Source organism: Suncus etruscus, chromosome 3 (assembly GCF_024139225.1).
Source record: "Suncus etruscus isolate mSunEtr1 chromosome 3, mSunEtr1.pri.cur, whole genome shotgun sequence".
In the NCBI taxonomy this organism is placed as follows: domain Eukaryota; kingdom Metazoa; phylum Chordata; class Mammalia; order Eulipotyphla; family Soricidae; genus Suncus; species Suncus etruscus.
The window spans coordinates 36353484-36377353 of NC_064850.1; the positions used below are offsets into that span (position 1 = coordinate 36353484).

Here is a 23870-nt window from a genome sequence, read left to right on the forward strand (position 1 = left end):
CTCAGAAGGCACCAGGGCATCTGGCAAGCCTTGGCAGGCCTTGGCAGGTCACTTGCAGGCCCAGTCAGCTCTGCAGCTCTCAGGCTTTCTTAAAGTAAGATTTGGGAAGGTCACAGTCAAGACTTCCTCTTCTGTTTAAAATTTTATTGTTTGGTTCTTACCTGACTGTTCCAAAATGCAAAGTGTTATTCCTTGCCTCTCTGGAGTTTGATGGACAAATGTCTTTGTTTTTGTGCCTTTCTGTCCTCTCTGTCCATTTCCTGGAGCTCTTGAGGTCTTGATTTCCACAGTCCTGGAAGAAGGCACTTAGGGGAGAACAGCCCACAGTGGGGTCCCAGCTTGCCAAGGTGGTTGCTAGGGGCAGTCTCTGTAGGGGTCCTTCTCTGGAAAGGGACTGCTACTTGGCCTTGGAGTCACGTTTGATGTCCTTTGCCTGCTCCTTCTGAGGGTGGAGGCTGCAGGGACCAACCTGGTGAGAATGTGGTCTCTTCTGCCCATAGGCAAGCTTGAATCAGAGGGGGAGATTCTGGGGTATGTGTGCAGCTCTGCAGCAAGAGGATTGAAAGTTGCTCTGGCCCTGCATAGGATGGACCTGGGCACAGAGAGGGGTCTTACACTTGCTGCTCTTTGGGAGAGGGATGTATGCAGAGCAAGTGATCAATCAGACAGTCCCTGCAGGATGCTTAGGTTTGATTCTTGCTAGGCATCACCTGACTCCCCACCCAGTTCTGGGCATAGTCTGCCCTCTTTGGCTGCTCTGTCTTCTCACCTGTGGAATAAATGAGTGGCACAGTGCCCACCTACTCAGGCTCTGCTCTGGACCATGTCTGACTATGTGTGGAGTTGTACAGGCACCTGAAAACGGAAATCCGCAGTCAAGGAGCGAGTTTGAAAGGCAGGTTGACCATGAGATATTTTCAGGGCCAAGGCTCCCCTGCATTTCATGAGCCAGGAAAGGTCATGGAGGACTTGGAGCAACACTGCACTGTGGTGCTATAAAGGGTGAGGCAGACACTAGCCCCCAGGTGGGTGAGATTCACATGCCAAGTGGATCTGTTCAGGGAGGGCCCAGATCTGTCTTCAGAGCCCATTTTTTCTGCCAACAATGTCCTTCCCTTAGGATGCTGTAGAGCAGGGTAATTGGGACTTAGATGGGGTTAGCCACAGAGAAACATGGACCACCCACTCCTGCCTGAGTCCCATTTATCCTGGTGGCCCTGCCAGAAGTATTGAGCCACCCAGTCCAATCAACCAGAAGTGGGGATACATGTGCTGAGTGGTTTGTGAACCTAAATAAGGTCCTATGGGAACTGATCTAAGGTGTACTCTTTCACCTTCTCATACCAGGGACCTGAGATTCCAGAATTCACTTTCTAGGAGAACTTGGCTTTCTGGAAAAGACTGGAGAGCTGATGGTTTGGATGGTGATTTCTAGATGGATGGGGCCTCCATCTTGAACTGGTGATGTGTCCTTCTTTCAGTGGACAAAGCATCTCCTCGTATTCCTGGGCCCCTAGAGGCCCTCAGTTCTTCAGTGACTGCTGGGGGATTATCCCAGCCGGACAGTGGTCAGACTGTCTGCACTTCGTCTTGCAGAGCAGACGGTGGTGGGAAATGAGTGATAATTAACGATGATATACACTTGTACTTGCGTCGTGCTGGCTTCCTGCCCCCTGGTCCCACACCAGCGTGGGTGGGATGTCACTTCTGACCCTTGTGTGGAATATTCCAGAGTGAAACCCTGAAGGTGTCTGCTGAAGTGAGCAAGAAAGCGAGTCGAGAAATCTAGTGGCTTCCCAAGATCTCTCAGTTGCTCACAGCATCTTCAAGTGTCCTGACTGCAGACCCCTGCTTCTCCTGCTCAGCTGGGAATCTCCTAATCTGCTGGTCCCCACTCTGTGCTACACTTGGTGGGGTGGGAACAGGAGACAACACTGACACACAGCACCCAGGGGCTGGCCCAGGCAAGCTGCAAGGTCAGGATATGGCCCTACAATGGCAAGGTGGGATGGCAACATCCCTGCACCCCGTTCTAGATCCAATGGCCTTGCTCTTGGGGGCTAGAGGCTCATGCACCTGCTCCCCAACATAAAACCTTGTCCGGGGCGTGCTTGAGTGTGGTGAGACAGGGTTTGGTTGGTTCAGTTTCTGGAGTGAGATTCAAGTTGCAGAGGGGCAGGACTCTGTTTCTCTCCCTTTCAGGTGGGATTCGATGCTCCAGAGTGGCTGTCACTGCAGCATCTCTGGCTTCCTTAGCCCCCAAAGGCAGAGCCCCAGAGTCTCCTGTTTTACTCTGGGTCAAACTAGCTAGTGCTGAGGCCAAAGAGAGAGTGGGGTCCCTTTGACTTAGACCTGGTTCCCAGGCTCTGCTGCTGGAGTGTAGTGGGGGAACTGACACTGCTTACCCTGACCTCCCAAATTCTTGCAGTGGTCCAGATGGAGATGTGGGAGCCGACACTCAGTTGTTTGTAACTGCTCATCATGGGGTCCCCTCCTGGGGCTGCTGCTATAAAAAGGTGGTCAGCACTGTTCATTGTGAGCAGGTCAGGGTTTGGGATGATGGGATTGTGACAACAATGGCTTCTGTGTTGTTATACAGTTGGGACAACTGTCCATGGAGCATCACCATGGACATTGGGGGCCCTACATCTCAGGGATTTCCTCTTTGTGTCCATCTACACCAGATAGAGCTCCTTCCCCAATGTACCCAGTAAGGTCTCTTTGGGATGGTGGGAGCTTTCTGAACTCTTGACAGTCACAGCGCCCAGAGTGACAGTGACCCCTCTGCAGCTGACTACAAACTTTGATCCTTGGACCTTCCAATGTCTTTTGAGACCTTGTACTTGGGGTCCCCTAAGACCAATGGGCTAAAATGACTCTGTCCCACCTCTCAGTTTCATTGTTCCCATTTCAGGTGCAGTATCTGCTCACCCCAACCATGACCCCATATTACCTGATTTGGTCTTTTTTTGGAGGGTACACCTGGCAGAGCTCAGGATTACTCCAGGCACTGTACTCAGAAATCATTCCTGGTGGGCTCGGGGACTATATGGGATACCAGGGATTGAATTGGGTGAAACAGTGCAAGACAAGTGTCCTTCTGCTGTGTCTCTCTCAGGTCTTCAACCTGTATTGATTTTAAGATGTGTGTCACCATCAAATGATCCAATGCTATTGTACATGCTTCTATAATAACACTACTGTCCCTTCTCACACTGTCCTGTCTTCTTTTTTACACACTGTTCTGTTCCCTTCTCCTCACACTGAACTGTCCCTTTATTTCATCACACTATACTGTCACCTTTTCCCTCACAATGTCCTGTCCCTTTCTCCCCTCAACTGCTGTGCTGGCTGCCCCATGCCAAAAAAGACAGATTCTGGGTACCAGGGCATGTTCACCCAAGAGCTCAGAGATGCCCATCACTTTTTAGAGTGATGCCCTGAAATTGATTTATTTAGAAGCAACCCCAGGGGAGGCCTGGCTCCTGCCAGAGTGGGTGCTCCCCTGGCCCTAGCTACATGACTCCAACAGTTAATGCCCCCCCCCCCCCCAGAAGCTTGCTAGGAATGGTGGGCCTCCCCTGCCCTCCCTCTTCCCGGGGCAGCAGGAATTCAGGACACAAAATCCTAAGAAAATTCTGAGGCAGTTCAAATGTGCCCTAGGTGGTTCTGGGCTACCAACAATAACTGCTTGGCATTTATAGGTCAGTCAGTATTTAACAGCCAAGAGACTTGGAATGACACTGTGATTTTCCTGAAAACCAGTATGGTTTCTTTTTAAATTTTTTTGTTTGCTTATTTGGTTTTGAACACTTAGCAGTGTTCAGAGGTTACTCCTGGCCCTGTACTCAGGGATCACTCCTGGTGGGCTCAGGGGACCATATGGGATGCCAGAGATCAAACCTGGGTTAACAACATGCAAGGCAAGTTTCTTACCATTGTACTGCTACTCCTGCCCCTCCTTTTTTATATCAAAATTATTTAATAAATGTGCACTATATATTTGTATATTTGACGTAGTTGAAGTTGATCATAGTATTTGTTTCCAGATAAGTAAAATCAGTTGGTTTTTTTTTTTTTTTGGTTTTTGGTTTTTGGGCCACACCCAGCGATGCTCAGGTGTTACTCCTGGCTGTCTACTCAGAAATAGCTCCTAGCAGGCACGGGGGACCATATGGGACACCGGGATTCGAACCAACCACTTTTGGTCCTGGATCGGCTGCTTGCAAGGCAAACACCGCTGTGCTATCTCTCCAGGCCCGTGAAATCAGTTTTTGAAAAAAAAAAGGAAAAAATTAAAAGGAAGAGAAGAAAGTTAAAAGAAAAGAAAGAGTACAAGTACAGTAGTAAGCATATTCGTGAAAATTATTGTATTTCCAATGAAATAATACAATGGCAAAATGTTTAGTAAGCTCTTATTATTCACTGTCCATTTTGTTAAATTAATGTGTTCCTATAGGAATGACAGCATTAAACAAATGAAGTCATTCAGAGATTCAAGCACTATTTCAGATACTACGAATTTTAGAGGCATGTACTCAGATGCCAGGACTCATGGGAGAAGGAAGATGGGGTGGGGGGAGGGTGCCTTCAATTGCTCCAAAAAACCCTGGAGATATCATCCCCCAAACTGGTGTACCTGAAGTTTGATCAGATTGGTGTCTCTGAAGGGGATCGTGAGGGACAATGATGAGGCAGGATCATCAGGAAAACAGCAATTGTGAGTGATGGAGGCAGCAGGCATGGCTTTGGCAAGGTGGGGGCTTGGCCCGTCCTCTCCTTGCTGCCCTTCTTTTTTTAAATGTAGAGAAGCAAATGAGAGAGAGAGAGAGAGAAAGAGAGAGAGATATGAAGCAGGTAACATCTCACCAATGCTTTATCTTTGGCCCAGGAGGGCCTGGGCCTTTGGCCTCTGCTCTGGTCTTTTCCCTTGCTCCCAGTAACTGCCAGACTCTCCCTTTTATACTTCAGGGGCAATTGTCAGTTGCATGGGGTCGTGTTCAAGTCTAATTCCAAGGGTGTGTCCAAGGGATGTTTTCGGATCCAATGACCTTTACATCAACAGTACAGAACAACTGCTGCTTGCAGACATCAATGTGCTTGAGTTCTCATGAGGAGATGACCACTTCTCTCTCTTCCTCCTCCTCGCAGATTTCCTCTTGCATCCTCATGCAGACCCTGCATAGGAGCCACCCAGAGACCCCTTCCCTAAATGCCAACACATCCAGATCTTCTGGAAGTTCCCCTAGGAGGGGTGGGGGTACCTTAATATAGTCTCTGTCTTTCTCGGAAATGGCAGCAGAAGCCAGTACTTTTCATCTCTGACCTGTAGAGGAGAAACTTTTCAGAAGAGATGGATGCCAATCTTGGCTTCTGGAAAATCCAAACCTGAGACAAATGTGTTTTGACTTTGTGTTTTGACAAATGCATTTAGAGCTTCTGGCACTAGTTGCTGGTCTATGTCTTATCCCCCCTTAAGCTTCCATCTAAAGAGGCTCCTCCCTTGTGACCCTTTTCACAGCTCTTCCCTGACCTTCTGACCCATAGTGGCCTTCTGAGCCCTGCCATCTCCATGTGTTTTGCTGACACCAGTTCTAGCCATATTATACTGCTGTTCTCCCCAAGTGGATAATAAACAGTGAAAGCTTTGGTTGCTTGTCTTATTTGGGGACCATACTGCTGCGCTCAGGGCTTACTTTTGTCTCTGTGCTCAGGGATCATTCTGGTGGGGTTCAGAAGCTCATATGTGGTGCCAGGTTGGTCATGTGCAAGATAAGCATTGTAACGCCTGGATTATCTCTCCAGTTCCAGCCTTGGTTGCTTTTCTTTTTTTGTTTGTTTGTTTGTTTTTGGGCCACACCCGGCAGTACTCAGGGTTACTACTGGCTCTACACTCAGAAATAGCTCCTGGTAGCAGCAAATGACCTGCTGCTGTGCTATCACTCCAGCTCCCAACTATTTGGTTCTTGACAACTGTTAGGCATTGCTTACTTACATTTTGAACTCTGTTAGCCAACATGGATGAGCACCTCAATTTTCCCATTGCTGTTCCCCTATATTTGAGATTGAACAAGTGGTCAACACTCTCCTACATCATCCCTATTGGCTTTGTTTTTAGGGAAAGTCTCAACATCCCAGGCCCTAAATTTACTAAGGAGGAGGGGAATTTACTAAGGAGAATTTACTACGAGAAGGGGAAGCAAGATTTCCTCTATTGCGTTTGGAGGGAATTTTGCTAATTATTTAGTTTCTGGCTTTTCTTTTGTTTTCATTTTGGGGTCAACATCCAGCGGTGCTCAAGGCTGACTCCTGGCTCTGAATTCAGGGATCACCCCTGATGATGCTCAGGGGACCAGATTGGTGTTAGGGATTGAACCTGGGTCCCCTGGGCTGCTTGCAAGGCACCCCTTCCCACTGTACTGTCCCTTTGGCCCTAGTCTCTGGCTTTTCATACAGCAATTGAAATACCTTAGCAGAACCCCCTTGGGCCCTCAATGTCAGATCTGCATTTTCTCTGCTGGAGACAGAGCTCAGAGGAAGGTGGGTGCCAACCTTGGTTGGGTGCAGGAGTGGCAGGTCTCACTGACTCTGTAGGTGACCATCATCCAGCTGTGTCCTTGCATGGTATGGGAGTGAGTGAGAGCAGGTTCTCTGACCAGGCCACTAATCCTTCCTCAGGGTCCCACCCTCCTCACTCATTTATTTAGCCCTATTATCCGCCACCTTCCAGTTATAGGTGCTATTTATTTGGAAGGTGTTGGGGAGAAGAGGTGGCTCACCTAGCAGTGCCAAGGTCTGACTTCTAGCTCTGCACCCAGGCATGCTCAGGGGATCATATGGGATGCCAGGGATCAAACTCAGGTTGTCTATAACAAGGCAAATGCCCTGCCTGTTGTACTATTCTTATCCCTGACATACACTGTTTTATTGCATTTTATGTGCTTCTCAGGTAAATCATGGTTTTTACAAATAATATTCTCCTTCACTTCCTGAGATTTTTTTTAAAGCTCCCTAAAGACTCTGACCCTAGTTATTTTTTGGGGGGTGGGGAGGCACATCTAGTGACGATCAGGGGTTACTCCTGGCTATGCACTCAGAAATCATTCCTGGCTCTGGGGACCATATGGGACACAGGGGGATCAAACTGTGGTCCATCCTGGGTCAGCCGTGTGCAAGGCAAACACCCTACAGCTGCCCCATTGCTCCGGCCCCCTGACTCTAGTTTCTTTAAACTGGGGGCTGGTGACTCCATAGTGGGTTATCTAACTGATTTGAGGTTTACGAAAGACTAGGCAGTAGTAAGCGGTTTCTGAATGCACAATGACCAGAAATGAACCCAGAATTCAATATGTTTTGAATCTGAGGAATTCTTGTAGCATTTGCCGAGACAGGCTGCATTTATCAAGGAAAAGAGGATTTCAAGTGGAAAAGCTTGAGAAGTAGAGAAATAACTGACCTGGGTTCCATTCCTGACACTGCCTATGGTCCTTTAATTACCACCAGGAGTAACTTTTTTTCTGGCTTTTGGACCATACCTAGTGGCCCTCAGGCATTACTCCTCAGGGATTGCTCTGTGTTTAGGAATTACTCCTGGCAGGCTCAGAGTACCCTCTGTGGGTCAGTTGCATGCAAGACAAATGCCCTACCTGCTGTGCTATTGCTCCAGCCCTGGATTCCCATCTTTTTGCACCAAATAAAAGTTCAGGTTAACAGGATTGTTAGCAGTTGTTTTTTGTTTTTGTTTTTGTTTTTGTTTTTAGTGATTAAGTATGTTTAAATGAGTCTAAAGTCAGGACCAAAGCAAATTGGCATTTTGGACTTAATTCTTATCAACCTGGAGTAAAGACATTAAACATCCTTTTCTATGTACCGGGAAACCCCAAAACTCATGTGACTAGATTTAGTATTGACTTGATGGCGGGGGTCTCTGTTGGAACCTACAATATCTCCAAGTTGTGTCTGTCCTTTGACGGTGCATTAGCACGAGTTTTAGTCTAGTGCCTTTAGAAGGACAGCTGGGAAGGGGGGGTGCAGCAGAGGGGTGCTTGAGAGATGGGAAGATGGGAGCTCCTTGCAACTTGGAACTGAGGAATGGGGCGCAGATGCTGAGTGGACGCTCTTTTGTGGTCCCTCAACTGTTCTATCCTGACTTTTTATTCTGTGTGGGTTTCGGGCCAGGTGATGTGAGGACCCCAATGGAAGTTGGCAGGGAGGCTGACCTAGGTTCCCGAGTAGGCCCTGCACTCCTCTTTGGGCACCCCTGTCTGGGAACAGAGGCTCAGAGGACAAGGGAATGCCAAGAGGAGAGCCTGGTGCCTCCAAAGTAAAACAATTGGCCATGGAGGGTGAGGCAGAGCTGGGCCACAAGAGGCTACACCCACATGGTGGCAACCCTAGAACCAGCCAATCCCTCCTAAGACAGGTACTTTCCCCAAGAGGTGGGGCAGGGAAACAACTTGGCCACCCCCAGGTTCTTGTGTCCTTGTCACATGCGTGGAACTTCTAGCAGCAGGCACGAAGTGCCCTGTGGTGTCTTCTAGCCCAGGTAACAGTGGAGCACTTGCTGCCTTGGAAGGCAACTCTCTGGACAGGGACACCTCCAGGGAGCCAGGTAGCATCTGGGACAAGTGTCTCCAAGCTGTCTGGGGGCAGCGGTGGCCAGAGCTACCAGCCTGATTTCAGACAGAGGCCCAGCCTGTGCTCCCTGTGCTGGCAGCTTTTGAAGCTTTTGGTTCTATGAGGGTCCAAAATGTTCAGGTGTGGGTGCTCTTATGGGCTTTGCCAAGATCACGCCAGGCATTTAGGAATGTCTGTCCCACCACACTGCAAAGAGGCAAAAGCAAAGCTTTCCAACAGCCACTACGAGCCTGGTCACCACAAATCCACTTTTCCTCCTGGGACATGGCAGAGGGCCCTGGGGAGGGCAGGTGATGGGTGTCAGTCTAGCCCTGTCACCAGGGCCAGTCAGGGCATCTTTTGAGGTCTTGCTCGCTCTTTCATCAAGTGAGGTCATCCCTGGTTCCCACCTGCACCCCAAGGTGATTGCAGACTTGAAATCCCGTGACAGCCCGAGTCTGGCAGGTGTCGCTGCACATGCTGGGGCTGCTCTCACCCTCACAGTCATCGCCAACAGCACCCAGACACCATGCCGGGGGGGGTGGGGGGCAAGTGAATTCCCTCAATGCACCATTTTTCCAGTGTAACCAAGCGAATTTTTGGAACTAGCATCACCCCAACATCGGAGCTGAATAAGAGACAAGGTTTTCCAACAGTTTTCAGCTTGCAGAGAAGTGGGAAAGGAAATGGTGTACCTGCCCTCCCCTGCCTCCTGTTGCCCCTCCCCTTTTCTTTCTTCCTCTCCCCTCCCATTCCCCCCCCTTGTTTCCTCTCCCCCTTCTCCCCTTTCTTCCCTTCCCCTCCCCTCCCCTCTTGTCTCTTCTCTTCCTCATACTCCCCTCCCCTTGCTCACCCTCCCTTCCTCTCCCCTGCCCTCCCTTCCTCACCCCTCCCCCTCCCTACCTCTTTCTCCCTCCCCCTCCCTTCTCCTTTCCTCTCCTCCCCATCCAGAGTGCCCTGGGATTACATCTGACACGTGTAGTTTATTGCCTCACCATTGATTCGCTGGGCAGGATCCATCATTGATAGATAACACCGCTGCTGCTTTCCCAGGGCCAATTCCCTTGATGTCATGTGTCAATGAGCTTTGATAGATGTTTGATGGCACGTGACCCATTATAGCGGAGTTCACAGCCCACTTCCCTGGAACAACTGAAGGTGAATTCCCAGAAGGTGGGAAGGTGGATTCCCGGAATCACGCTTCTTCATTCAGATGAAATAGATGAGGAGCCTCCTGTCTCATTCTTTGGTTTTTGTTTTTGTTTTTTTTTGTTTGTTTGTTTGTTTGTTTTTGGGTCATATCCAGCAGCGCTCAGGGGTTACTCCTGGCTCCATGCTCAGAAATCGCTCCTGGCAGGCTCTGGGGACCATATGGGATGCCGGGATTTGAACCAATGATCTTCTGCATGAAAGGCAAATGCCTTACCTCCATGCTATCTCTCCCGGCCCCTCCTGTCTCATTCTTAAGAATCAATAAACAGGATGAAAAGGGGAAATTTTACAACAAGGAGGCTCTTACAAGTTGCAGCTTTTTCCTGAGAAATGAGGGATTCCCTTTGCTTGCAAAAGCAAACAGCTGTGGAGCCCTGCTTCTGGGTCGGGCTCCCAATACCATCATGTTTGCAGTCAGGAGTTCTTCTGGCCTTATTTATTCCAAGGATAGGGCATATTCGAGTCCACAGTCTCCAGATTCATGGCCTTGGGTACCACCTCCGCCTCCTGCAATCGAGAGCATGCCAACTTTACTGCCTCTTGCACCCTGAGGAATGAGGACCGCTCCTACCCAAGTTAAAAATGGAACCTGCAAAACATCAGTGTGTGTTGTCTGTGATCGAGCCCTTCAACTCAAGGGTAAAAGCAGGTGCTTGAAATGGGATTTTTATTGTCATTCAAATATCTATTATGGAAGACTGCTGGAACATCATATTTCCTAAAAAAAAAAAAAAGAAGAAGAAGAAAAATAAACAGTAGAGAATGTGATCAACAATTCCCTTGTTTTTGTTTTGTTTTTGGGCCACACCTGGCAAAGCTCAGTGGTTACTACTGGCTCTGCACTGAGGATTGGGTACCATATAGGATGTTGGGCTTTGAACCTGGGCTGGCCACATGCAAGGTAAATGTCCTTTCCACTGTGCTGTCACACTGACCCAGATGACTGCCTTAAGAAGAGAGTAAAAAGTTGCCTGTGGACTTTCTCTAGGGTTCTGCCCAGTGTGTAGCCCTGCACACAGGACAGGCTGGTCGATAGCTCCATTGGGGCCTGCAGCCCCATGGATGAACCTAGCCAAGTTCAGGGTTGGGGTTTAGAGAAATGTAAGCCACTTGGCATTTCCAAGTGTCCCTAACCAGATTCAAAAGCTAAGAGGATGTGGCCTGGGCAGTAGCAACAGCCCGTCAGGAAAGGATCCTGGGGGGCAGAAAGCAAAGCCTGTTGGTTCAAGAACAGGCTCTTGCTGGAATCTGAGCACAGAGCCCAGCTCCACGAAGAGGAGAGGCTGTGGAGACTCATGTGGGGCGTTGGAAGGGGCTCCCTGTGAAATCACAGCATCATCTGGACCTGGAGCTTCGTGCTTAGCAACCACTGCCTTACACTCATTGGCTGTCCAAGGGGAGCAGAAAACAAACACTCCTAAGATTACCATGCACAATAGTGAGTAATTAGGCTTTGGGGATTTAGCCCAAGTCAGTGTTCAGGCGCCTGGGCTAGGCCCGAATCAGATTACTTTTGATTTTCTTTTTTTTAAAGCAGAAGGAGGAGTGTTGGGAAACGCACCAGGCTGAACTGGGTTGTCAAACTGGTTTCCAGTGAGTGGGCTAAGCTGCAGCACCCAGGACACCTTGGTTTGTAGGTTGTGCTGAGCTACTCATGAAGAACGTAGGGCAACTGCAGTCATGCTAATGGGGGGGTGGGGTGTCTTTGCAGGGGCACCACCATGTTTTGGTGCCAAAACCTTGCAGTGATGCTAATAGGGTTCTTGGCAGTGATGCTTAAGAAGACCTGCAGTGACGCTAATGGGCGGGAGGCTAATGGAGACCTCACAGTGATACCAAATGGGGGTCTTTGCAGTGATGCTATTAGCAGTGCATCTTTCCTCTCTAGCTTGGAGCTGCTTGGGAGCAGGTGTCTGGCCCTGACTCCTCTTCCCTGGCCTCCGATCCCTGGCCAGAGCCACATACCAGTTCAGCTTATAGCAGATGGTGACAGGGCAGGCACGCCCTATCATGCCCATTTGCAGCTGTGTCCCACAGAAGTGGTTGTTGTCTCCCTCTGTCCCTTCTCGTTGTTGACTCCCCAGGATGGACAGATCAGCACCAAACAACCAAGGGTTAAAAACTCAGAACTCCAGAGCCAGATTGCCTTGTCCCCAGTCCCACTCCTGGGTTTACAGTCTGGCTACCTGACAATGCTCCTTTCTGTTGCCCATGAACTAAGTGAAGACAGAGCATGTACTCTGTCATGGCTGAGATGAGTGCCCATGATTGTGTATATCCACACAGAGTGATCCACAAGGTGCTGACACATATGTGCCCATGTAAACAATGTGCTCGCACCAATGTGTGCATGCATTTTCATGCATATTTCTGTGCAGACATACACATGTGTTTCTAGTTATAGTACCTACCCAGGCTGCATACAGGATGCTACCAGACACATGTGTTTACATTTATGTATTTCCATACATGTGTTTCCATAGATGCACACATTTTGGGTAAACAACTGTGTTTCGATATACATATGTATATGTGTGTGCATTTCTGTGTCTACATGTGCAGCTCTATGCAGATATTGCTGTTCATGCAGCTGTCATACAGGTTTTTCCTCCCAGAGCTTTGAGGACCCCGTGCTGGCATCTCTTAGGAGTGCCCAGCATAGAGCAAGTGGTCTGGGAGTCTCCGATGCCCCTGCCAATACCGTCCCCCCATTTCTGCAGGAAAACTTGGATGTTTTCTACAGGATATATTTTAGCAACAAACCTCCTGAAGGACTGAAGGTGAACAGCTATCAACGCAGTATTGACTGACTTCTTTTAAAAAGTGAAACAGTTCAAAAGAACTCTTGGAACTTAGGTATCTTGCTACTGGCTCTTTGACCGGCTAGAACTGTTTACTTTTTCTGAGCACCCTGGCAGTGTTCAGGGATTACTCCTAGCTCTGCACTCAGGAATCACTCCTGGCTTGCTCTGGGAACCATCTGGGATGCCAGGGATTGAACTTGCATGGGCCATGTGCAAAGCAAATGCCTGACCTATTGCTCCGGTCTCTGACTTATATTTTTAAACTTTTTAATTGGGCACCTGTGATCTACAATACTATTAATGATGATTCCAAAAGCACACCCATAGCAGTGTACTCCCCTCTCCCAGAGACCCTATCCTTTCAGTTCCCCATTTCTCATGCTGTATTGCTTTTGGCTCTTTGTTGCTTCCTTGATAAGTATTGTTTTTTGGGGGTGGGGTGGGCGGAGAATGGCACACCTGGCCATTCTCAGGGTTAATTCCTGGACCAGCACTCAGAACTCATTCCTGGTGGGGCCTGACTTCACCCAGCATGAGATCCTCTAGTTCCTCGATGGCGAACCTATGGCACGTGTGCCAGCAGTGGCACACAAAGACCTTGCAGCTGGCACTCGGGAAGGTCCACAATTAAGATATGCAGTGCAGTGGGAGGTGAGTGTGCCAGAGTCTACTTTGCAGCTCTCCTGGCCACAGGGCTGGACTGGCCATTGGGAGAACCGGGCATTGTGTGGCAGTTTGGGCACTTAGGCTCAGAAAGGTTAACCATCACTGTGCTAGTTCCATTCAGATTATAGCCAAGTGCCTGATTTTGTTTCATCCTTGAGGGGCAGAATCTTCCAGTTGTGTAGATTCCAAAAGACCACCTGCCCCTCCACACCTACTGCAGGACTCTGCCTCTGTTCTGGGTCTGGTCCTTTCTGTGTAGAACCAGGACCCAATGAGCGAGAGCGGGACCTGGGACAGCAGAGTATATGTGGGGTCAGGCCCTGCACTTGCCCTGCAATTTGTCCCACCTCTGAGCTTGGGCTTCCTGCCTGTGGAGTGAATGTGGGTGTGGGTGTGGGGGAAAGTTGCTGCCCTTGATAGTGTCCTGCTGCTTTCAGGCACTGTCACATGCAGACAACATTGCAGTGCTGTATGTGACTGTGGCCGCTGCTCAGCCATTTATTGAGCTCTCCTTCCATGCAGGAATAATGGGGAAAATCAATGACTGGGCGCTTTGCAAAATTGCCTGAAAGCCACCAGTGGGATTCCAGGAGAGTGTTGTGTTTGATCTGCATTTGACAAAGGACATGCTGGTGGCATCAGGTTAGCATAGAGAAAGGGGGTCAGAATAGGGATCCACAGTTAAAAACCTGGATTGCCATCACACCTCAATCGACTCGCTCTCCTCCACCCACTTCCCACTATAAACATTTCACTAAGGCCGAAGTGATAGTACAGCAGGGAAAGCCCTCTTGCAGGCCTTTGCCTTGCAGGTAACTGACTCAGATTCATTCCTCAGCAGCCCAAATGTTTTCTCCAAGCCTATCAGAAGTAATTCTTGAGTTCAGAGTCAAGAGCACCAAGGGGTCTAGCCCCCAAACAAAAAACACTGGTGTATTTGGAAAAATCATTTAAATTTAATTTTTTCTGTTGACATTGTAATTTGCAATAGAGTTTTAGGCGTACAGCAGAAGTCTCAAACTCGCGGCCCGTTTGCAGCCCTCCGTACAACATTTTGTGGCCCGTGGCCGACCTTCAAATATCGCAGTATTTGTGATTATTTGCTTACCGAATATTCGCAATAAAAATTGCATTAGTAAGAAAAAAATCGCATTAAACATTCGCATACCCCGAGCAGTTCCGTTTGGGGTATGCAAATGTTTAATGCAATTTTTTGCAATTTTTTTCCTTACTAATGCGATTTTTATTGCAAATATTCGGTAAGCGAAATCCCTTATGCGGCCCTGTCTCACCCTGACTTTGCCTTCTGCGGCCCCCAGGTAAATTGAGTTTGAGACTCCTGGCATACAATGATTTGGCCTCTAATCTCACCACCCAATGACCACATCCCTTCATTCCAATGTTCCTTCCCATCCTCGCCCTGACTCCTTGACAGATAAATTTCTGTGGCTCTGGAGGGGGAAGTTGAGCCACATTTTGCAATGCTCAGGGCATACTCTTGACTCTCTGGTCAGGAATTACTCCTGATCAGGATTGCTGGAGCTCAAACCCTGCTCAGTTGTGTGCAAGGCAAGCACCCTCCCCACTTTATTATTCCTTCGATCCCTGACATACAGTATTAAGTTTAATGTAGTTTGGGTCCCACACATTCAGTAAAGTTGGGTCCAGTCTTCAGGGCCACATAGATAGTGTGTACAAGCCCAGGCCCTGATACAACCACTGATGCTGAATCCCAGGCTTCCTCTTAATGCTCCTATACCTCCATTTCTCTTGAGCCAGTGTTTCCTCTCTTTTGCTACCTCCCATCCCCTAGACATGTTGCTCACTACGCCTTAGATTAGTGAGAACATCTGGTATTTGTTTTTGTCCTTCTGACTTACTTTAAACTTGACGAACTTGACGTAAGATCTTCCAGTTCCATCCGCATTGTAGTGAGTTGTGTGAGTTTATCTTTCTTTGGTGCTACATAATATTCCACGGCGAATATTTCACAATGAATTCCACATCTTTATTCTCCATGCCTGCCTTTGGAAACCCTGGTATCTACCTCCAAGACACACACTCAAGACATTAATTAGAAAAGATACATACACATCTGTGTTCATTGCGGCACTTGGTACAATATCCAGGACATAGTGACAACCCATGTATCCAGTGACTGCTTTGAGCATAGGGCTGTAAACCTGGTCTCTAAATCTGTGTTATAGTCTGTCTAAGGCCCCATGTTAGGGGGGTGGTCAGGAGCCCTTGCAGAGATGGGGTGGAAGTGATCATGTCAAGGGTGGATGCTGCTGACCTGGTCATATGTTGGAAATGTGGGCTGGCATGTGGACAGTATCCATGCAAATGGCTGAAGCTGGGCACTGATCAAGGATGCTTTGATTATTCAAGAAGAAATCCAGGAAGCCTTTCATTTCTCTTCTCTTTCCTTCCTTCCTTCCTTCCTTTTTTCCTTCCCTCCTTCCTTCCCTCCCTCCCTCCCTCCCTCCTTCCTTCCTTCCTTCCTTCCTTCCTTCCTTCCTTCCTTCCTTCCTTCCTTCCTTCCTTCCTTCCTTCCTTCCTTTCTTCCTCCCTTCCTTCCCTCTTTCTCTTCCCTCCTTCCTTCCTTATTTCCTTCTTTCCTTCCTTCCCTCCCTCTCTTCCTTCTTTTCTTTCTTCCCTCCCTCTTTTACTTTCTTCTTTCCTTCCTTCCTTCCTTCCTTCCTTCTTTTTTTATTTTTGTTTTTGGGCTGCACCTGGTGATGCTCAGGACTTACTCCTGGTGGAATTTGGGGGACCATATGCAGTGCTAAGGATTGATCCAGGTCGACCAAGTGCAAGGCCAGCACCTTATAATCTGTACAATCTCTCCAGCCTTCCTTTTGATTTAGAGCCTCCTTCATGTCAAGCCTTGTACTGAGCACAGTTGCTGTCTCCTGTATTTCCTATTCCAAGGCCTCACATTGCACATACATGGACAGAACAGTGACTAGGCCCCAGGACTTGGGAGAGATATCCTTTTTACATGAAGCCCACAGTTTCAAATGTCTGCTGGAAGTGCCATGTGCAACCACTTCTGCTTGCTTTTGCCTCTCATGGCTGAGTGTTGCTGAACACCAAGTGCTGCCTTTGGGGACTAGCTGGACAAATATGAGTGTCTATTCTCCTAAAGGTGGGCTTGGTGACTACCAAAATAGTGGGAAAAGGGGAGCAATGTCAGGGGCCTGGTATTGGATGGAGCCAAACCCAAACTCACAGAAGATTTGGGGGGCACAGGAATGTTTGTTCTTACTTCCTGGGAACTCCTTGCCATTCCCAGAGCCAGGGGTCATGGGGAGCCGGGGTGGGGGGGCAGATGGAGTCAGGGTGTACAGGCTGGCAGCCTTCACAGGTGGGCTCCCACCTGTTCCTTACACATTTTACATTGACAGGGCTTTACCCAGATGGGTACACCCAGATTTACAGTGATTTCTGCCACTCTTAGGCACTTCAATCACAGAGTTGATGTGAAGATGCTAGCCAGCGTGTGTCCAAGGAAATGTAGGGGGGCCCTCATACCTGTTTCCTCACTTGTGGCTCCCCACTTCTCTCTGGGGAGGATGCAGAGGAGCAGCCGAGGGTTCTTCCTGAGAGATATCTGCGGGATCCCCCTCAGGGTGGCAGCAGCTGAGATGTGGCCTTATCTTAGAGACAGACACCCCATCTGATTGGTAAAATGCACATGGCTGTGCACCCCGGGCATTTTTTATCCTTGGGAGGGTGAGTGCTCATGTTTGTGGGGGGGGGGGTAGATAATGAGAGCCTAGATAGGCCCAGAGATCATGCTGAACCCACCTCCTGGAGATGTCTATGAGGACCAGGAAGGACAGGGATCCTGGGGCTACTGTAGGGTTGGAGAAATGGGGTATGAACAGAAGTAGGAGCAGAGCAAATGTTGCCTGAGACCTGTACAGCCATCTTGGCTCTACAGCTGGTCTGGGTTACAGAGGGAAGTGGCTTCTAAAAGGACAGTGTGGGTGGCTTTGTCTGGCTGCAAGGGCACCTTGGGAATTGACTAAACAGGTGAACTAAGTAAGACCCAGGAGGCAGCTGTCCTCTCCCAGGTGTGCCTTCAAAACTGCTTCTCAAAGCGTGTACCCTGTCTACCCTGAAAATTTGGGGGACACCTTCCCCTCAGGACAGTTCAGTTTGAGGTGGGCAGTTCAGGGACATGTGGTGTCTCTGAAAAGGCACTCTGGCTTGGCCCTGCAGCAGGCACACTCTGCAGAGCTGACTTGCTCTTGCTGCTGAGAGATTGTCCTGCAGGCCTTAGAAGTGGGCATGAGGCCTTGGAAGAAGCCCTGAGGTGACTTAAACCTTGTGTGTGTTTTCCAGGCTGGCAACACTCCCCATGGAGGGTGTTGTAGCCAGTGGCTCAGTGCCTACCAGGCTCTGGATGACCTATACCAGTTGGGAGGAAGCAGAGGCCAAGTCTCAAGCTGCTACTCCTCCTTAAAGATGAGGTTCTTAACATGCAGATGGCTGCCTGGGGTGGGGTTCTGCTGTTCCCCAGCCTCAGACCCCCATGCTCCCAAGGCTCCCCATGAACTCTCAGAGTTTTCAGCTCTACCTGTAACTCCTGGCTGCACTGACACTAGTAATACAGGCCTCAGGGCCTCAGGAGCACCTGATGTTCTGCATTTCTGGGAAGCTTCTACAGGGTCCTGCACTTTGAGTTTTATTTATTTAGTTTATTTATTTTTTATTTTTGGGTCACTGTGGCAGTGCTCTGGGGTTACTCCAGGCTATGTGTTCAGAAATAACTCCTGGCAGGGTTGGGGTATGGGTATGGGATCCAGGAATTGAACCAGGGTCCTTCCAGGTTTGGTCATGTACAAGGCAAATACTCTACTGCTGTGCTATCGCTTCGGCCCCCACTTTGAATTTTAAGGGCATAAATTTCACCTTCCCTGGATTTGGGTTCCAGTCTTGTCTGTGAGTTCAGTGATTTTGGACAAGTGACTTGGCCTGAGTCTCAGTTTTTCCATCAGTGAAACGGAAAGCATCGGCAGAAATGCACTCAGGACAGTTGAGCTGCCTGCTTTGTGAGGCACTGGGGTGGCAGAATGGAGGAATAGAAAACTTGCATGTGTGTGGCCACAGTGATTGTACAGTGGAGTGAGGCATTTGCTCTGCATTCAGGCCATCCAGGTATGATCTCCAGCATCATAGGGTACACCCTGCCCACCAGGAGTGATTCCTAAGTGTAGAGCCAAGATAAAAACTGAGCATTGCAGAGTGTGGCCTCCCAAAACAAACAAACAAACAAACAAACAAAAAACCAACAAAATATCAAAAAATAAGAAAACTGGTGTGTGGAGCTGACACTGGTCAAGCTGCTTCCAGGAGCTCCTACCCTTTAGATCAGCAGCTCCTCCATCCCTGCTCCAAAAGATGGAATAGGTTAGGGAAGGATGGTGAAAACAGCCACTAGTGGGGATAGACTGGACTGGAAGAGCAGATTCAAGCCTCCAGCAGGTCTGGCCATCAGGAACTCTCGCGTCAGGAAATGCTCATGGTCAGCTTCCCAAAATATCAAACATCCTGTCTAAAGCCACGTCTGTGACCGCTTCAGTGGCCTTGGCTGCATTCCCACAGCCTGTGCTCCCCCACCCCTCCATCTACAGAAACTTCTGGTCTTGCAACACTGAAACTGTCCCCATGAAAGGCGAACTCCCCTTCCCCTCCTAGCCACGCTCCTTTCCGCTTTCAGTCTCTGCGAGTTTGATCCAGTCTCTGCCTTCCAATAAGAATTGTGCAGTCCTGTCTGCAACTGGCTCGGTTCCCTCACCAATATTTTACTTATTTAGAGGGTGGAGCCTGTTGTAGACTGTTTCATTGTCTGAACTTCCTTCCTCTTAAGGGCTGAATACTATTTTGTAGACTGTCTTTGCTCGTTTTGTCTCACTAGTCATCTGTCTGTGGATGCAGGGGTGATTTTAGTTTTGCCTCTGGAGGATAATGTGTATGCGTGGACACTCACTTATCTGTTTTTTTTTTTCCTTTTGGTTAGTTTTTTTGGGGGGTCACACCCGGCAGCACTCAGGGGTTACTTCTGGCTCTATGCTCAGAAATCTCTCCTAGCAGGCTCGGGGGACCACATGGGATGCCGAGATTCAAACCACCGTCTTTCTGCATGTAAGGCAAATGCCCTACCTCCATGCTATCTCTCCAGCCCCACTTATTTGGGTTTTAAATGTTCCAAAAGCCAAGTCATTTCCAAATATTTATTGGTGAGGAGGAGGAGCTTGTGGATGTAGATGGATAAATGCTCAGCTATCTAGCTCCATATTTCTCAACTTTTTTCCACTTGGGGGCTCCCTCAATCTTGTCTTTGTCCTGTGTGTCCTCTCTTGCCAGTTGTGCCATGGACCCCTATTGACATGATTTATTCCTGTGGCCCCCCTGATGTATTCTGGGGTCCCACTGGTAACTGCAGGACTCCAGTTGAAACATGCTAGTTCAGCCCATTCTTCCCCCCACTCTGTGATACAACCCAGGTGTGAACCTCAGGGCTGTATCTCAGCTGTGCTTTGCCCAGAAGCTTAAAAATATTAGGTAACTCACCTATGCTTTAATCAGAAGTTTAAAAATCTCTGTCAGGGCCCCACCTTGAGTCAATTTTGCTACACTCTCCAGAGTGGGGGAGGTACGGGAGCAGAGTTTTTTCTCATCCTCCCAGGAGATCAGATGGAGTAGTGGTGCTGAGAGATCTGCCAGTTCCATTCAGCTGTAGAGCTGGACCAGAAACAGGATTGAGAATGGGTGTCTCCCAAGAGATCCTTACCACAGCCCTCTGTGGCTCTCCCTCACCCAGGTTGGCTTCTGCCCTGGAGTTCTGGCCAGCCAGTGCTTGGGGATAGAAGTTGGGTCTGCCCCAGAGCAAGGACTTGGACTGAGTGCTCCTAAATCTAGTTTAGAGGAACAAGTGCCTGTTGCTTTATTTTTACGAGGAGGATGAAACGGTTCTTCTCCCAGGGGCTCATCAGGGACCAAGTCCACATGAAATCTACAAGGAGGCCATTGAATTATTTTTTTGGGGGGAAAGCATACCTGGTGACTCTCAGGGGTTACTCCTGACTATACACTCAGAAATCTCTCCTGGCTTGGGGACCATATGAGACGCTGGGAGATCAAACCACAGTTTGTCCTAGGTTAGCGCGTGCAAGGCAAACGCCCTACCACTTGCACCACCACCACCACCACTCCAGCCCCTGAACATGGTTCTAAAAGCTGGAGATGTGCAAGGCAGATGGAGCTCTCGGGAAGGGTCCCAGCACACATACTCCAGTGCTTCTCATCCAAGAGGCTGTAGACTGAGTCTCCTGGGGCTTGGAGACACTGGGAGAGGGAGACTATGGCTTTCTCACCAGGTGGTCTGATTCGGATACTTCCTTTGAGGCAGGGATTTCTTCTGCATGACCTGACCTCAGGGAGGCCACTATTTGGGGGTCCATTCTCCTGATTTAGTTCCCAGTCTTGCCATCCAGATTCGCTGGTCTTGTTCTGGCATCGTGTGTCATGGTGTGGAGAAAAATCTCAAAGGCATCTAAAGTATTTGCTTAGGTTTATCATGGGTCTGGAATGAAAACAAGCCAAAAGATCGTTTTAACTCTAAGTTAGCCTTTTGGCCTCTATTCCCATGAGGGGATGATTCAGGGAGGTCTTTTGCTGAGGGATCGCCAATGCCCACTTCTCATCAGGTTCTGCCAGGCCCCTCTGCTAGGGTTGGGACCAGGGAAATCAGCTGTTTCTTAGGCCCCAGAGCACGCTTTGCAGGAGTAGAGCTGAGCTGGTGAACCCATGGTAACCAAGCCCACACATTTCTTTCAAGTCTAGTAACCAGTCTCCTGACGAAATGCCCTGCTGGGGCCGAGAAAGCCCCTTTCTGGGGCTGCCAATGCTGTGTGTGTCCTGAGGATTCCCACTTGGATTAGGGGTCTGAAAACACTGACAGAGCCTCAGGCTGTTGGCTTCAGAAATGAGTGAAATGAAAGACTTGTTTTGTTTTGTTTTAGGCCACTCCCACCTTTGCTCAGGGTTTACTCCTGGTTCTGCACTCAGTAATCACTCCTGGCAAGCTTGGAGGTTCATAGGGATTCAGGGGGATTGAACCTGGGTTGACTGCATGCAATGCAAGCACCTTACCTGCGGTACTATTATCACTCCTGCCCAGGAGTGCTTTTTAATGCTTTTTAATGTACAGAATCCTACTTATTCTTTTAAGAGGGTTTTTCAACACTATTTTTCTTTCTTCCCTCAGTCTCCATACATAGCACAGGCAGAAAAATAGCTCATGAGCTCTTTTCATGAGCCAGCAGGAGCTCCGTGTCCAGTGGTTCTAAGGGGGCTTTAGAATGGGTTGTGAAAATTCAGCTGGGAGTTGCTGGTGGAAGTCAGAAAGGCCACTTGCCTTTCTACATTTGGGAGCATCTGATTAGGGCAGATCAATCCCAAAGTGAGTGACAAAGCCTCCAACCAGCAGGGTGATAGCACTCTCCATACTTTCCCTTTTATGGCTTCAAGTAAAGATCTCCTGGGGCCAGAGCAATAGCACAGCTGGGAGGGCGTTTGCTTGCATGTGGCTGACCAGGTTTTGATCCCCAGCATCCCATATGGTTCCCTTGAGCCTGCCAGGATTGGTTTCTGAGTGCAGAGCCAGGATTTCTTCCTCTGAGATCTAAACGAAGGTTGGGGTCCTCTGGAGTCAGACTCTGCAAGACTTACGTTCAAGAGATATGGAACACAGTCCTCATAGGGTTTGTACATGCAGCACCATTGTTGCCAGTGACCTCCTTGATCTCTACAGATGCCTCGGACATCTCTCTTAAAAACCTCCATTCCTGCCCTACCTTTCCTTATTTTTGTTTAAGACAGTGTGAACCAGTGGCTAGGGCCATGCACCCCAGCTGCTTCAAGACCTTGATTCCTATTGGTCTGTTGGATTCAATTAGTTAGGACTCACCCGTCCTTCACCCACTCCTCACCTCTATAATCAGTGCCCTGGAGCTGTCTTTTGGCTGTAGTTGTGTCTAAAACCATCCTGCCCTGTCACCTCTTTCCAGGAGCAGCTGGCAGACAAAACATAAAGCTGTTTGCTGACTTATCAGCAATTACCTGCCACTCTTTGAGTGATGGCATGAGTGTTACTGAGAGTCTTGCTAAGCCCTGAGGCCGGGTGATCACAAACAGCTTCCCCCTGACACTTCAATCTCTTCTGCTGCCTCAGAGCTTGGAGTCCATTCACTCGTTTAGTTACTTATTTAATCTCATGTGGAAGCCTTTTGCCAAGGGTAGATGATTCAAACAAGGCTCTTCTAGACATGCCGGGTGCCAGAGAGAGGAGAAACTCTGTCCCCAGCCTTCATGATTCATGGCCAGGGAAATCCCTCTGCTTCTGCACCCCATTTGAAGGGAACACCTCCCACCCACCCCTAGTGCTAAGTGCCAGTGAGAATCTAGCACTTTGCTTCCTAAATTCACTCACATAGGCTGAAGACTCAGAGCCTAGGGCAGGTGGGAAGACAAACTTCCCCTTTCAGAGACCCTAAACTAGACCCCTGACAGGATTAGGGAGGTGGCAGGCAGAAAAATTCTCTCTGAGGTTAGAAGGCATCCAGAGCTCTATGTCTCTAGAGGCAGAGGAAGTTGGAGAGAGCTCCTGGAGAACTTCCTGGAAGAGTAGACCTTGATGGCATGGATAGCCTTGGGCCCTATGAAGGGGACACATACAAACCTGGACTTGGTAGCATGATTTTTTGTGATCTTTTCATGCATTGTTACCCCCAGGCTTTTTAGTGCTGGTAGAGTGTGATTTGCACCACAGGTATCAGCCCACTGACTTAAATAACAAACATTATTTATTTATAACTGTTGTTAGAAAGTTGTTCAATATATATTACCCCCCCTACACACTCTTACAAAGTTGTTCACCGTTGAGTTTCACTCATCCAATATACAACACCCTTCACCACCAGTCTCTCTCTCTCTTCCTCCCTCCGTCTCTCCCTCCCCCCTCTCCCCACACTTTCCTTTTTTCTTTTAGACACTATAGTTTGCAATATTGTTACTGAAGAGGTATCATGCCTATTCCTTTCAGCACCCTCTCCACTTTCAGCACCCAGCTCTTTTCCAGAATGATCATTCCTAACTCTCTTGGTCATAGTGGCCCCCTCTCTGCCCTAACTGCACTGCCCTGCTCTTTGTCACCCAATGACTTTGTCGTGAACCAAGACTTGGCCAAGGAGCCTCAGTATGTGCAAACACACAGCCATGTGTGTGCTCCTGCCACTTCTTCTCCATCCCCTGAGCTTGGTGGTCTTCTGGAGGGGCCTTTGCCCACTACCAAGCTTCTGGAATGGGAAGGCAGGAGAAGTGTGAGACGGACAGGCATAGGAAATGAGCGGGCACCATGTGGACTGGACTGAGATTTGGGGTTGTTCCTTACTGCCCCATCACAACTCATGGAGCCATTGAGCCATAGTGAACTAAGGTCTGCTTCAGAGTGTGGAGAAAGTGGGGGCGACAGGTGGTCCTGCCTTAAAGGGCCACGAC

At 48.9% G+C, this 23870-nt stretch overlaps 1 protein-coding gene across 2 annotated transcripts in view; it reads left to right on the forward strand.

Annotated features, from left to right (window-relative positions):
- The window catches only part of SLC24A4 (solute carrier family 24 member 4), a 131981-nt gene that overhangs the window by 3344 nt on the left and 104767 nt on the right, over positions 1–23870 (forward strand). The window lies entirely within an intron of this gene.